The sequence below is a fragment of the Stegostoma tigrinum genome, chromosome 14 (assembly GCF_030684315.1).
Source record: "Stegostoma tigrinum isolate sSteTig4 chromosome 14, sSteTig4.hap1, whole genome shotgun sequence".
NCBI lineage: Eukaryota > Metazoa > Chordata > Chondrichthyes > Orectolobiformes > Stegostomatidae > Stegostoma > Stegostoma tigrinum.
This window is the reverse complement of record NC_081367.1, coordinates 6,036,023-6,050,662: the sequence shown is the minus strand read 5'-3', so window position 1 is coordinate 6,050,662 and position 14,640 is coordinate 6,036,023.

The window sequence follows — 14,640 nt, the reverse complement described above, 5'->3', positions numbered from 1 at the left end:
ACACACCTACCCCCTCCCCTCACACACACACACACCTACCCCCTCCCCTCACACACACACACACCTACCCCCTCCCCTCACACACACACACCTACCCCCTCCCCCCACACACACACACCTACCCCCTCCCCTCTCTCACACACACACACCTACCCCCTCCCCTCTCTCACACACACACACACCTACCCCCTCCCCCTCTCACACACACACCTACCCCCTCCCCTCACACACACACCTACCCCCTCCCCTCACTCACACACCTACCCCCTCCCCTCACTCACACACACACCTACCCCCTCCCCTCACTCACACACACACCTACCCCCTCCCCTCACACACACACTCACACCTACCCCCTCCCCTCACACACACACCTACCCTCTGCCCACACACACACACACCTACCCACTCCCCTCTCTCTCACACACACACACACCTACCCCCCACCCCACACACACCTACCCCCCACCACACACACACACACCTAACTCCCCCGTCACTCACACACACCTACCCCCTCCCACTCTAACACGCACACACACGTAGCCCCTCCCCCCTCTTACACACGCGCACACACACCTACCCCCTCCCCTCCCTCTCACACGCACACACACCGACCCCATCCCATCTCTCACACACACACACCTACCCCCTCCCCTCACTCACACACACACCTACCCCCTCCCCTCACTCACACACACACCTACCCCCTCAGCTCACACACACACACCTACCCCCTCCCCTCTCACACACACACACACACACACACACCTACCCCCTCCCCTCACACACACACCTACCATCTGCCCACACACACACACCTACCCACTCCCCTCTCTCTCACACACACACACACCTACCCCCTCCCCTCACACACACACACACACACACCTACCCCCTCCCCCCACACACACACACCTACCCCCTCCCCCCACACACACACACCTACCCCCTCCCCTCTCTCACACACACACACCTACCCCTCCCCTCTCTCACACACACACACCTACCCCCTCCCCTCTCTCACACACACACACACCTACCCCCTCCCCCCTCTCACACACACACCTACCCCCTCCCCTCACACACACACCTACCCCCTCCCCTCACTCACACACCTACCCCCTCCCCTCACTCACACACACACCTACCCCCTCCCCTCACACACACACTCACACCTACCCCCTCCCCTCACACACACACCAACCCTCTGCCCACACACACACACACCTACCCACTCCCCTCTCTCTCACACACACACACACCTACCCCCACCCACACACACCTACCCCCCCACCACACACACACACACCTAACTCCCCCGTCACTCACACACACCTACCCCCTCCCACTCTAACACGCACACACACGTAGCCCCTCCCCCCTCTTACACACCGCGCACACACACCTACCCCCTCCCCTCCCTCTCACACGCACACACACCGACCCCATCCCATCTCTCACACACACACACCTACCCCCTCCCCTCACTCACACACACACCTACCCCCTCCCCTCACTCACACACACACCTACCCCCTCAGCTCACCACACACACACACCTACCCCCTCCCCTCTCACACACACACACACACACACACCTACCCCCTCCCCTCACACACACACCTACCATCTGCCCACACACACACACACCTACCCACTCCCCTCTCTCTCACACACACACACACACACACACCTACCCCCCACCACACACACACCTACCCCCCACCACACACACCTAACTCCCCCGACACTCACACACACACACCTACCCCCTCCCACTCTAACACGCACACACACGTAGCCCCTCCCCCCTCTCTCACACGCACACACACACCTACCCCCTCCCCTCCCTCTCACACGCACACACACCTACCCCCTCCCCTCACACACACACACCTACCCCATCCCCTCACTCTCACACACCTACCCCATCCCCTCACTCAGACACACACCTACCCCCTCCCCTCACTCACACACACACCTACCCCCTCCGCTCACACACACACACCTACCCCCTCCCCTCACACACACACCTACCCCTCCCCTCACACACACACCTACCCCCTGCCCACACACACACACCTACCCACTCCCCTCTCTCTCACAAAACACACACACAACACACACCTACCCCCTCCCCTCTCACACACACACCTACCCCCCACCACACACACACCTACCCCCCACCACACACACACAGCTAACTCCCCCGTCACTCACACTCACCTAACTCCCCCGTCACTCACACACACACACACACCTACCCCCTCCCACTCTAACACGCACACACACGTAGCCCCTCCCACTCTCGCGCACACACACACACCTACCCCCTCCGCTTACACACACACACACACCTACCCCTCCCCTCACACACACACACACACCTACCCACTCCCCCCCTCTCACACACACCTACCCCCTCCCCACACACACACCTACCCCCTCCCCACACACACACACACACACACACACACTACCCCCCTCCCCTCACACACACACACCCCTACCCCCTCACCTCACACACACACACACCTACCCCCTCACCTCACACACACACACCTACCCCCTCACCTCACACACACACACCTACCCCCTCCCCTCACTCACTCACACACCTACCCCCTCCCCTCACACACACACACACACACACACACCTACCCCCTCCCCTCACACACACACCTACTGCCCCTCTCTCTCTCTCACACACACACACACACACCTACCCCCTCCCCTCTCACACACACACCTACCCCCTCTCCTCTCACACACACACCTACCCCCCTCTCCTCTCACACACACACACACCTACCCCCTCCCCTCTCACACAGACACACACCTACCCCCCTCCCCTCTCACACACACACACACCTACCCCCTCCCCTCTCACACACACACCTACCCCCTCCCCTCTCACACACACACCGACCCCCTACCCCCTCCTCTCTCACACATACACCGACCCCTCCCCTCTCACACACACACACACACACACCTACCCCCTCCCCTCCCACACTCACACACACACACACACACACACACACACACCTACCCCCTCACCTCCCTCTCACACACCCACCTACCCCCTCCCCTCTTTCACACACACACACCTACCCCCCTCCCCTCTCACAAGCACACACACACCTACCCCCTCCCCTCTCACAAGCACACACACACCTACCCCCTCCCCTGTCTCACACACACACATACCTACCCCCTCCCCTCTCACACACACACCTACCCCCTCCCCTCTCACACACACACCTACCCCCTCCCCTCTCACACACACGACCCCCTCCCCTCTCACACACACACACCTACCCACTCCCCTCTCACACACACACCGACCCACTCCCCTCTCACACACACACCGACCCCCTCCCCTCTCACACGCACACACACACACCGACCCCCTCCCCTCTCACACGCCACACACACACACCGACCCCCTCACGCACACAAACACATACCTACCCCCTCCCCCTCTCACACACACACAAACCTACCCCCTCCCCGCTCACACACAGACACACCTACCCCTCCCCTCTCTCACACACACACACACCTACCCCCCCTCTCTCACACACACACCTAGCCCCTCCCCCCTCTCTCTCTCACACACACACACACACACACACCTACACCCTCCCCTCTCTCTCACAGACACACACACCTATCCCCTCCCCTCTGTAACACACACACACACTACCCCCTCCCCTCACACACACACACCCCTACCCCCTCACCTCACACACACACACCTACCCCCTCACCTCACACACACACACCTACCCCCTCCCCTCACTCTCTCACACACCTACCCCCTCCCCTCACACACACACACACACACACACACCTACCCCCTCCCCTCACACACACACCTACTGCCCCTCTCTCTCTCACACACACACACACACACACACCTACCCCCTCCCCTCTCACACACACACCTACCCCCTCTCCTCTCACACACACACCTACCCCCTCTCCTCCCACACACACACACACCTACCCCCTCCCCTCTCACACAGACACACACCTACCCCCTCCCCTCCCCTCTCACACACACACCGACCCCCTACCCCCTCCTCTCTCACACATACACCGACCCCTCCCCTCTCACACACACACACACACACACACCTACCCCCTCCCCTCCCACACTCACACACACACACACACACACACACACACACACACCTACCCCCTCCCCCTCCCTCTCACACACACACCTACCCCCTCCCCTCTTTCACACACACACACCTACCCCCTCCCCTCTCACAAGCACACACACACCTACCCCCTCCCCTCTCACAAGCACACACACACCTACCCCCTCCCCTGTCTCACACACACACATACCTACCCCCTCCCCTCTCACACACACACCTACCCCCTCCCCTCTCACACACACACCTACCCCCTCCCCTCTCACACACACGACCCCCTCCCCTCTCACACACACACACCGACCCCCTCCCCTCTCACACACACACCGACCCACTCCCCTCTCACACACACACCGACCCCCTCCCCTCTCACACGCACACACACACACCGACCCCCTCCCCTCTCACACGCCACACACACACACCGACCCCCTCCCCTCTCACACGCCACACACACACACCGACCCCCTCACGCACACAAACACACACCTACCCCCTCCCCCTCTCACACACACACAAACCTACCCCCTCCCCGCTCACACACAGACACACCTACCCCTCCCCTCTCTCACACACACACACACCTACCCCCCCTCTCTCACACACACACCTACACCCTCCCCTCTCTCTCACAGACACACACACCTATCCCCTCCCCTCTGTAACACACACACACCGATCCCCTCCCCTAACCCACACACACACCTACCCCATCCCCTCTCCCACACACACACCTACCCCCTCTCCTCTCACACACACACCTACCCCCTCTCCTCTCACACACACACACACCTACCCCCTCCCCTCTCACACACACACACACACCTACCCCCTCCCCTCTCACACACACACACACCTACCCCCTCCCCTCTCACACACACACCTACCCCCTCCCCTCTCACACACACACCGACCCCCTACCCCCTCCTCTCTCACACATACACCGACCCCTCCACTCTCACACACACCTACCCCCCCCTCCCACACTCTCACACACACACACACACACACACACACACACACACACACACACACACACACACACACAGACCTACCCCCTCCCCTCCCTCTCACATACACACCTACCCCCTCCCGTCTTTCACACACACACACCTACCCCCTCCCCTCTCACAAGCACACACACACCTATCCCCTCCCCTCTGTCACACACACACACCGATCCCCTCCCCTCTGTCACACACACACACCGATCCCCTCCCCTAACCCACACACACACCTACCCCATCCCCTCTCCCACACACACACCTACACCCTCCCCTCTCTCTCACACACACACACACACCTACCCCTCCCCTCACACACACACACACACACACACACACACACACACACACCTACCCGATCCCCTCTCTCACACACACACACCTACCCCGTCCCCACACACACACACACAGACCCCCCTAACCGCTCCCCCCCCACACACACACACCTACCCACTCCCCACACACACCAACACCCTCCCCTCTCTCTCACACACACACACCTACACACTCCCCTCTCACACACACACCCGTAGCCCCTCCCCTCTCTCAGAAACACACACCTACGCCCTCCCCTCTCTCTCTCACACACACACACACACACACACACCAACCCCCTCCCCTCTCTCTCTCACACACACACCTAACCCCACCACACACACACCTACCCCCCACCACACACACACCTACCCCCCACCACACACACACACCTAACTCCCCCGTCACTCACACACACACACACAGACACACACCTACCACCCCTCACACACACACCTACCCCCTCCCACTCTAACACGCACACTCACGTAGCCCCTCCCCTCTCTCACACACACACACATCTACCCCCTCCCCTCTCTCACACACACACACACACCTACCCTATCCCCTCTCTCACACACACACACTTACCCCATCCCCTCTCTCACACACACACACACCTACCCCCTCCCATCTCTCACACACACACACACCTACCCCCCTCACACACACACCTACCCCCCTCACACACACACCTACCCCCCTCACACACACACCTACCCCCCTCACACACACACCTACCCCCCTCACACACACACCTACCCCCCTCACACACACACCTATCCCCTCCCCTCTCCCACACACACACACCTACCCCATCCCCTCTCTCTCTCACACACACACACACACCTACCCCCTCCGCTCTCTCACACACACACACCGTCCCCTCCCCTCTCACACACACACACACCTACCCCCTCCCCCTCACACACACTTACAACTACCCCCTCCCATCTCTCTCACACACACACACACACACACACCTACCCACTCCGCCCTCTCGCACACACACACCCCTAACCACAGCCCCCTCACACACACACACACACCTACCCCCTCACCTCTCTCACACACACACACCTACCCCATCCCCTCTCACACACACACACTCCTACCCGATCCCCTCTCTCTCACACACACCTACCCCCTCCCCTCACACACACACACACACACACACACACACACACCTACCCCATCCCCTCCCTCTCACACGCACACACACCGACCCCATCCCCTCTCTCACACACACACACCTACCCCCTCCGCTCTCTCACACACACACACACACACACATACACCCTCCCCTCTCTCACACACACACCTACCCCCTCCCCTCTCACACACACACCTACCCCCTCCCCTCTCACACACACCTACCCAGTCCCCCCTCTCTCACACACACACACACCTAACCACAGCCCTCTCACACACACACGCACACACACACCTACCCCCTCACCTCTCTCACACACACACACCTACCCCCTCACCTCTCTCACACACACACACCTACCCCATCCCCCCTCTCACACACACACACCTACCCGATCCCCTCTCTCTCTCACACACACTCACACACACACCTACCCCCTCCCCTCACACACACACACACACACACACACACATACACCCTCCCCTCTCACACACACGACCCCCTCCCCTCTCACACACACACCGACCCACTCCCCTCTCACACACACACCTACCCCCTCCCCTCTCACACACACGACCCCCTCCCCTCTCACACACACACCGACCCCCTCCCCTCTCACACACACACCGACCCCCTCCCCTCTCACACGCACACACACACACACCGACCCCCTCCCCTCTCACACGCACACACACACACACCGACCCCCTCCCCCCTCACGCACACACACACACACCGACCCCCTCCCCCCTCACGCACACAAACACACACCTACCCCCTCCCCCACTCACACACACACAAACCTACCCCCTCCCCTCTCACACACACACAAACCTACCCCCTCCCTCTCACACACAGACACACCTACCCCTCCCCTCTCGCACACACACACACCTACCCCCCCTCTCTCACACACACACCTAGCCCCTCCCCTCTCTCTCTCTCACACACACACACACCTACACCCTCCCCTCTCTCTCACAGACACACACACCTATCCCCTCCCCTCTGTCACACACACACACCGATCCCCTCCCCTAACCCACACACACACCTACCCCATCCCCTCTCTCACACACACACCTACCCCCTCCCCTCTCTCTCACACACACACACACACCTACCCCCTCCCCTCACACACACACACCTACCCCGTCCCCACACACACAGACCCCCCTAACCGCTCCACCCCACACACACACACCTACCCACTCCCCACACACACCAACACCCTCCCCTCTCTCTCACACACACACACCTACACACTCCCCTCTCACACACACACCCGTAGCCCCTCCCCTCTCTCAGAAACACACACCTACGCCCTCCCCTCTCTCTCTCACACACACACACCTACCCCCCACCACACACACACACCTAACTCCCCCGTCACTCACACACACACCTACCCCCTCCCACTCTAACACGCACACTCACGTAGCCCCTCCCCTCTCTCACACACACACACATCTACCCCCTCCCCTCTCTCTCTCACACACACACCTACCCCCCACCACACACACACCTACCCCCCACCACACACACACACCTAACTCCCCCGTCACTCACACACACACACAGACACACACCTACCACCCCTCACACACACACCTACCCCCTCCCACTCTAACACGCACACTCACGTAGCCCCTCCCCTCTCTCACACACACACACATCTACCCCCTCCCCTCTCTCACACACACACACACCTACCCTATCCCCTCTCTCACACACACACACACACACTTACCCCATCCCCTCTCTCACACACACACCTACCCCCCTCACACACACACCTATCCCCTCCCCTCTCCCACACACACACACCTACCCCATCCCCTCTCTCTCACACACACACACACCTACCCCCTCCGCTCTCTCACACACACACACACACCGTCCCCTCCCCTCTCACACACACACACACCTACCCCCTCCCCCTCTCACACACACACACCTACCCCCTCCCCCTCACACACACTGACACCTACCCCCTCCCCTCTCTCTCACACACACACACACCTACCCACTCCGCCCTCTCTCACACACACACACCCCTAACCACAGCCCCCTCACACACACACCTACCCCCTCACCTCTCTCACACACACACACCTACCCCCTCACCTCTCTCACACACACACACCTACCCGATCCCCTCTCTCACACACACACACACTTACCCCGTCCCCACACACACACACACAGACAGACCCCCCTAACCGCTCCCCCCCAACACACCTACCCCCTCCCCTCTCACACACACACACACACACACACACACACACCTACCCACTCCCCCCTCTCTCACACACACACCTACACCCTCCCCTCACACACACACACACCTACCCCTCCCCTCTCACACACACACACACACCTACCCCCTCCCCTTACACACACACACACCTACACCCTCCCCTCACACACACACACCTACCCCTCCCCTCTCACACACACACACACACCTACCCCCTCCCCTTACACACACACACACCTACCCCCTCCCCTCACACACACACACACATACCCCCTCCCCTCACTCACACACCTACCCCCTCCCCTCACACACACACACACACCTACCCCCTCCCCTCACACACACCTACCCCCTCCCCTCACACACACACCTACCCCCTCCCCTCTCACACACACCTACCCCCTCCCCTCTCACACACACGCGCACACACACACCTACCCCCTCCCCTCCCACTCTCTCACACACACACACCTACCCCCTCCCCTCACACACACACACACACACACCTATCCCCTCCCCTCACACACACACCTACCCCCTGCCCACACACACACACCTACCCACTCCCCTCTCTCTCACAAACACACACACAACACACACCTACCCCCTCCCCTCTCACACACACACCTACCCCCCACCACACACACACCTACCCCCCACCACACACACACAGCTAACTCCCCCGTCACTCACACTCACCTAACTCCCCCGTCACTCACACACACACACACACCTACCCCCTCCCACTCTAACACGCACACACACGTAGCCCCTCCCACTCTCGCGCACACACACACACCTACCCCCTCCCCTCACACACACACACACACCTACCCACTCCCCCCCTCTCACACACACCTACCCCCTCCCCACACACACACACCTACCCCCTCCCCACACACACACACACACACACACACACTACCCCCTCCCCTCACACACACACACCCCTACCCCCTCACCTCACACACACACACCTACCCCCTCACCTCACACACACACACCTACCCCCTCCCCTCACTCTCTCACACACCTACCCCCTCCCCTCACACACACACACACACACACACACCTACCCCCTCCCCTCACACACACACACCTACTGCCCCTCTCTCTCTCACACACACACACACACACCTACCCCCTCCCCTCTCACACACACACCTACCCCCTCTCCTCTCACACACACACCTACCCCCTCTCCTCTCACACACACACACACCTACCCCCTCCCCTCTCACACAGACACACACCTACCCCCTCCCCTCTCACACACACACACACCTACCCCCTCCCCTCTCACACACACACCTACCCCCTCCCCTCTCACACACACACCTACCCCCTACCCCCTCCTCTCTCACACATACACCGACCCCTCCCCTCTCACACACACACACACACACACCTACCCCCTCCCCTCCCACACTCACACACACACACACACACACACACACACACCTACCCCCTCCCCTCCCTCTCACACACACACCTACCCCCTCCCCTCTTTCACACACACACACCTACCCCCTCCCCTCTCACAAGCACACACACACCTACCCCCTCCCCTGTCTCACACACACACATACCTACCCCCTCCCCTCTCACACACACACCTACCCCCTCCCCTCTCACACACACACCTACCCCCTCCCCTCTCACACACACGACCCCCATCCCCTCTCACACACACACACCGACCCACTCCCCTCTCACACACACACCGACCCACTCCCCTCTCACACACACACCGACCCCCTCCCCTCTCACACGCACACACACACACCGACCCCCTCCCCTCTCACACGCCACACACACACACCGACCCCCTCACGCACACAAACACACACCTACCCCCTCCCCCTCTCACACACACACAAACCTACCCCCTCCCCGCTCACACACAGACACACCTACCCCTCCCCTCTCTCACACACACACACACACACACCTACCCCCCCTCTCTCACACACACACCTACACCCTCCCCTCTCTCTCACAGACACACACACCTATCCCCTCCCCTCTGTAACACACACACACCGATCCCCTCCCCTAACCCACACACACACCTACCCCATCCCCTCTCCCACACACACACCTACCCCCTCTCCTCTCACACACACACCTACCCCCTCTCCTCTCACACACACACACACCTACCCCCTCCCCTCTCACACACACACACACACACCTACCCCCTCCCCTCTCACACACACACACACCTACCCCCTCCCCTCTCACACACACACCTACCCCCTCCCCTCTCACACACACACCGACCCCCTACCCCCTCCTCTCTCACACATACACCGACCCCTCCACTCTCACACACACACACACACCTACCCCCCCTCCCACACTCTCACACACACACACACACACACACACACACACACAGACCTACCCCCTCCCCTCCCTCTCACATACACACCTACCCCCTCCCGTCTTTCACACACACACACCTACCCCCTCCCCTCTTTCACACACACACACCTACCCCCTCCCCTCTCACAAGCACACACACACCTATCCCCTCCCCTCTGTCACACACACACACCGATCCCCTCCCCTCTGTCACACACACACACCGATCCCCTCCCCTAACCCACACACACACCTACCCCATCCCCTCTCCCACACACACACCTACACCCTCCCCTCTCTCTCACACACACACACACACCTACCCCTCCCCTCACACACACACACACACACACACACACACACACACACACACACACACACACACCCCTACCCGATCCCCTCTCTCACACACACACACCTACCCCGTCCCCACACACACACACACAGACCCCCCTAACCGCTCCCCCCCCACACACACACACCTACCCACTCCCCACACACACCAACACCCTCCCCTCTCTCTCACACACACACACCTACACACTCCCCTCTCACACACACACCCGTAGCCCCTCCCCTCTCTCAGAAACACACACCTACGCCCTCCCCTCTCTCTCTCACACACACACACACACACACACACACACACCAACCCCCTCCCCTCTCTCTCTCACACACACACCTACCCCCCACCACACACACACCTACCCCCCACCACACACACACCTACCCCCCACCACACACACACACCTAACTCCCCCGTCACTCACACACACACACACAGACACACACCTACCACCCCTCACACACACACCTACCCCCTCCCACTCTAACACGCACACTCACGTAGCCCCTCCCCTCTCTCACACACACACACATCTACCCCCTCCCCTCTCTCACACACACACACACACCTACTCTATCCCCTCTCTCACACACACACACTTACCCCATCCCCTCTCTCACACACACACACACCTACCCCCTCCCATCTCTCACACACACACACACCTAGCCCCCCCCTCTCACACACACACCTACCCCCTCCCCTCTCACACACACACCGACCCCCTACCCCCTCCTCTCTCACACATACACCGACCCCTCCACTCTCACACACACACACACACCTACCCCCCCTCCCACACTCTCACACACACACACACACACACACACACACACACACACACACAGACCTACCCCCTCCCCTCCCTCTCACATACACACCTACCCCCTCCCGTCTTTCACACACACACACCTACCCCCTCCCCTCTTTCACACACACACACCTACCCCCTCCCCTCTCACAAGCACACACACACCTATCCCCTCCCCTCTGTCACACACACACACCGATCCCCTCCCCTCTGTCACACACACACACCGATCCCCTCCCCTAACCCACACACACACCTACCCCATCCCCTCTCCCACACACACACCTACACCCTCCCCTCTCTCTCACACACACACACACACCTACCCCTCCCCTCACACACACACACACACACACACACACACACACACACACACACACACACACACCCCTACCCGATCCCCTCTCTCACACACACACACCTACCCCGTCCCCACACACACACACACAGACCCCCCTAACCGCTCCCCCCCCACACACACACACCTACCCACTCCCCACACACACCAACACCCTCCCCTCTCTCTCACACACACACACCTACACACTCCCCTCTCACACACACACCCGTAGCCCCTCCCCTCTCTCAGAAACACACACCTACGCCCTCCCCTCTCTCTCTCACACACACACACACACACACACACACACACACCAACCCCCTCCCCTCTCTCTCTCACACACACACCTACCCCCCACCACACACACACCTACCCCCCACCACACACACACCTACCCCCCACCACACACACACACCTAACTCCCCCGTCACTCACACACACACACACAGACACACACCTACCACCCCTCACACACACACCTACCCCCTCCCACTCTAACACGCACACTCACGTAGCCCCTCCCCTCTCTCACACACACACACATCTACCCCCTCCCCTCTCTCACACACACACACACACCTACTCTATCCCCTCTCTCACACACACACACTTACCCCATCCCCTCTCTCACACACACACACACCTACCCCCTCCCATCTCTCACACACACACACACCTAGCCCCCCTCTCTCACACACACACCTACCCCCCTCACACACACACCTACCCCCCTCACACACACACCTACCCCCCTCACACACACACCTATCCCCTCCCCTCTCCCACACACACACACCTACCCTATCCCCTCTCTCTCTCACACACACACACACACCTACCCCCTCCGCTCTCTCACACACACACACCGTCCCCTCCCCTCTCACACACACACACACCTACCCCCTCCCCCTCACACACACTTACAACTACCCCCTCCCCTCTCTCTCACACACACACACACACACACACCTACCCACTCCGCCCTCTCGCACACACACACCCCTAACCACAGCCCCCTCACACACACACACACACACACCTACCCCCTCACCTCTCTCACACACACACACCTACCCCATCCCCTCTCACACACACACACACCTACCCCCTCCCCTCACACACACACACACACACACACACACACCTACCCCATCCCCTCCCTCTCACACGCACACACACCGACCCCATCCCCTCTCTCACACACACACACCTACCCCCTCCCCTCTCACACACACACCTACCCCCTCCCCTCTCACACACACCTACCCACTCCCCCCTCTCTCACACACACACACACCTAACCACAGCCCTCTCACACACACACGCACACACACACCTACCCCCTCACCTCTCTCACACACACACACCTACCCCCTCACCTCTCTCACACACACACACCTACCCCATCCCCCCTCTCACACACACACACCTACCCGATCCCCTCTCGCACACACACACACTCACACACACACCTACCCCCTCCCCTCACACACACACACACACACACACACACATACACCCTCCCCTCTCACACACACGACCCCCTCCCCTCTCACACACACACCGACCCACTCCCCTCTCACACACACACCTACCCCCTCCCCTCTCACACACACGACCCCCTCCCCTCTCACACACACACCAACCCACTCCCCTCTCACACACACACCGACCCCCTCCCCTCTCACACGCACACACACACACACCGACCCCCTCCCCTCTCACACGCACACACACACACACCGACCCCCTCCCCCCTCACGCACACACACACACACCGACCCCCTCCCCCCTCACGCACACAAACACACACCTACCCCCTCCCCCACTCACACACACACAAACCTACCCCCTCCCCTCTCACACACACAC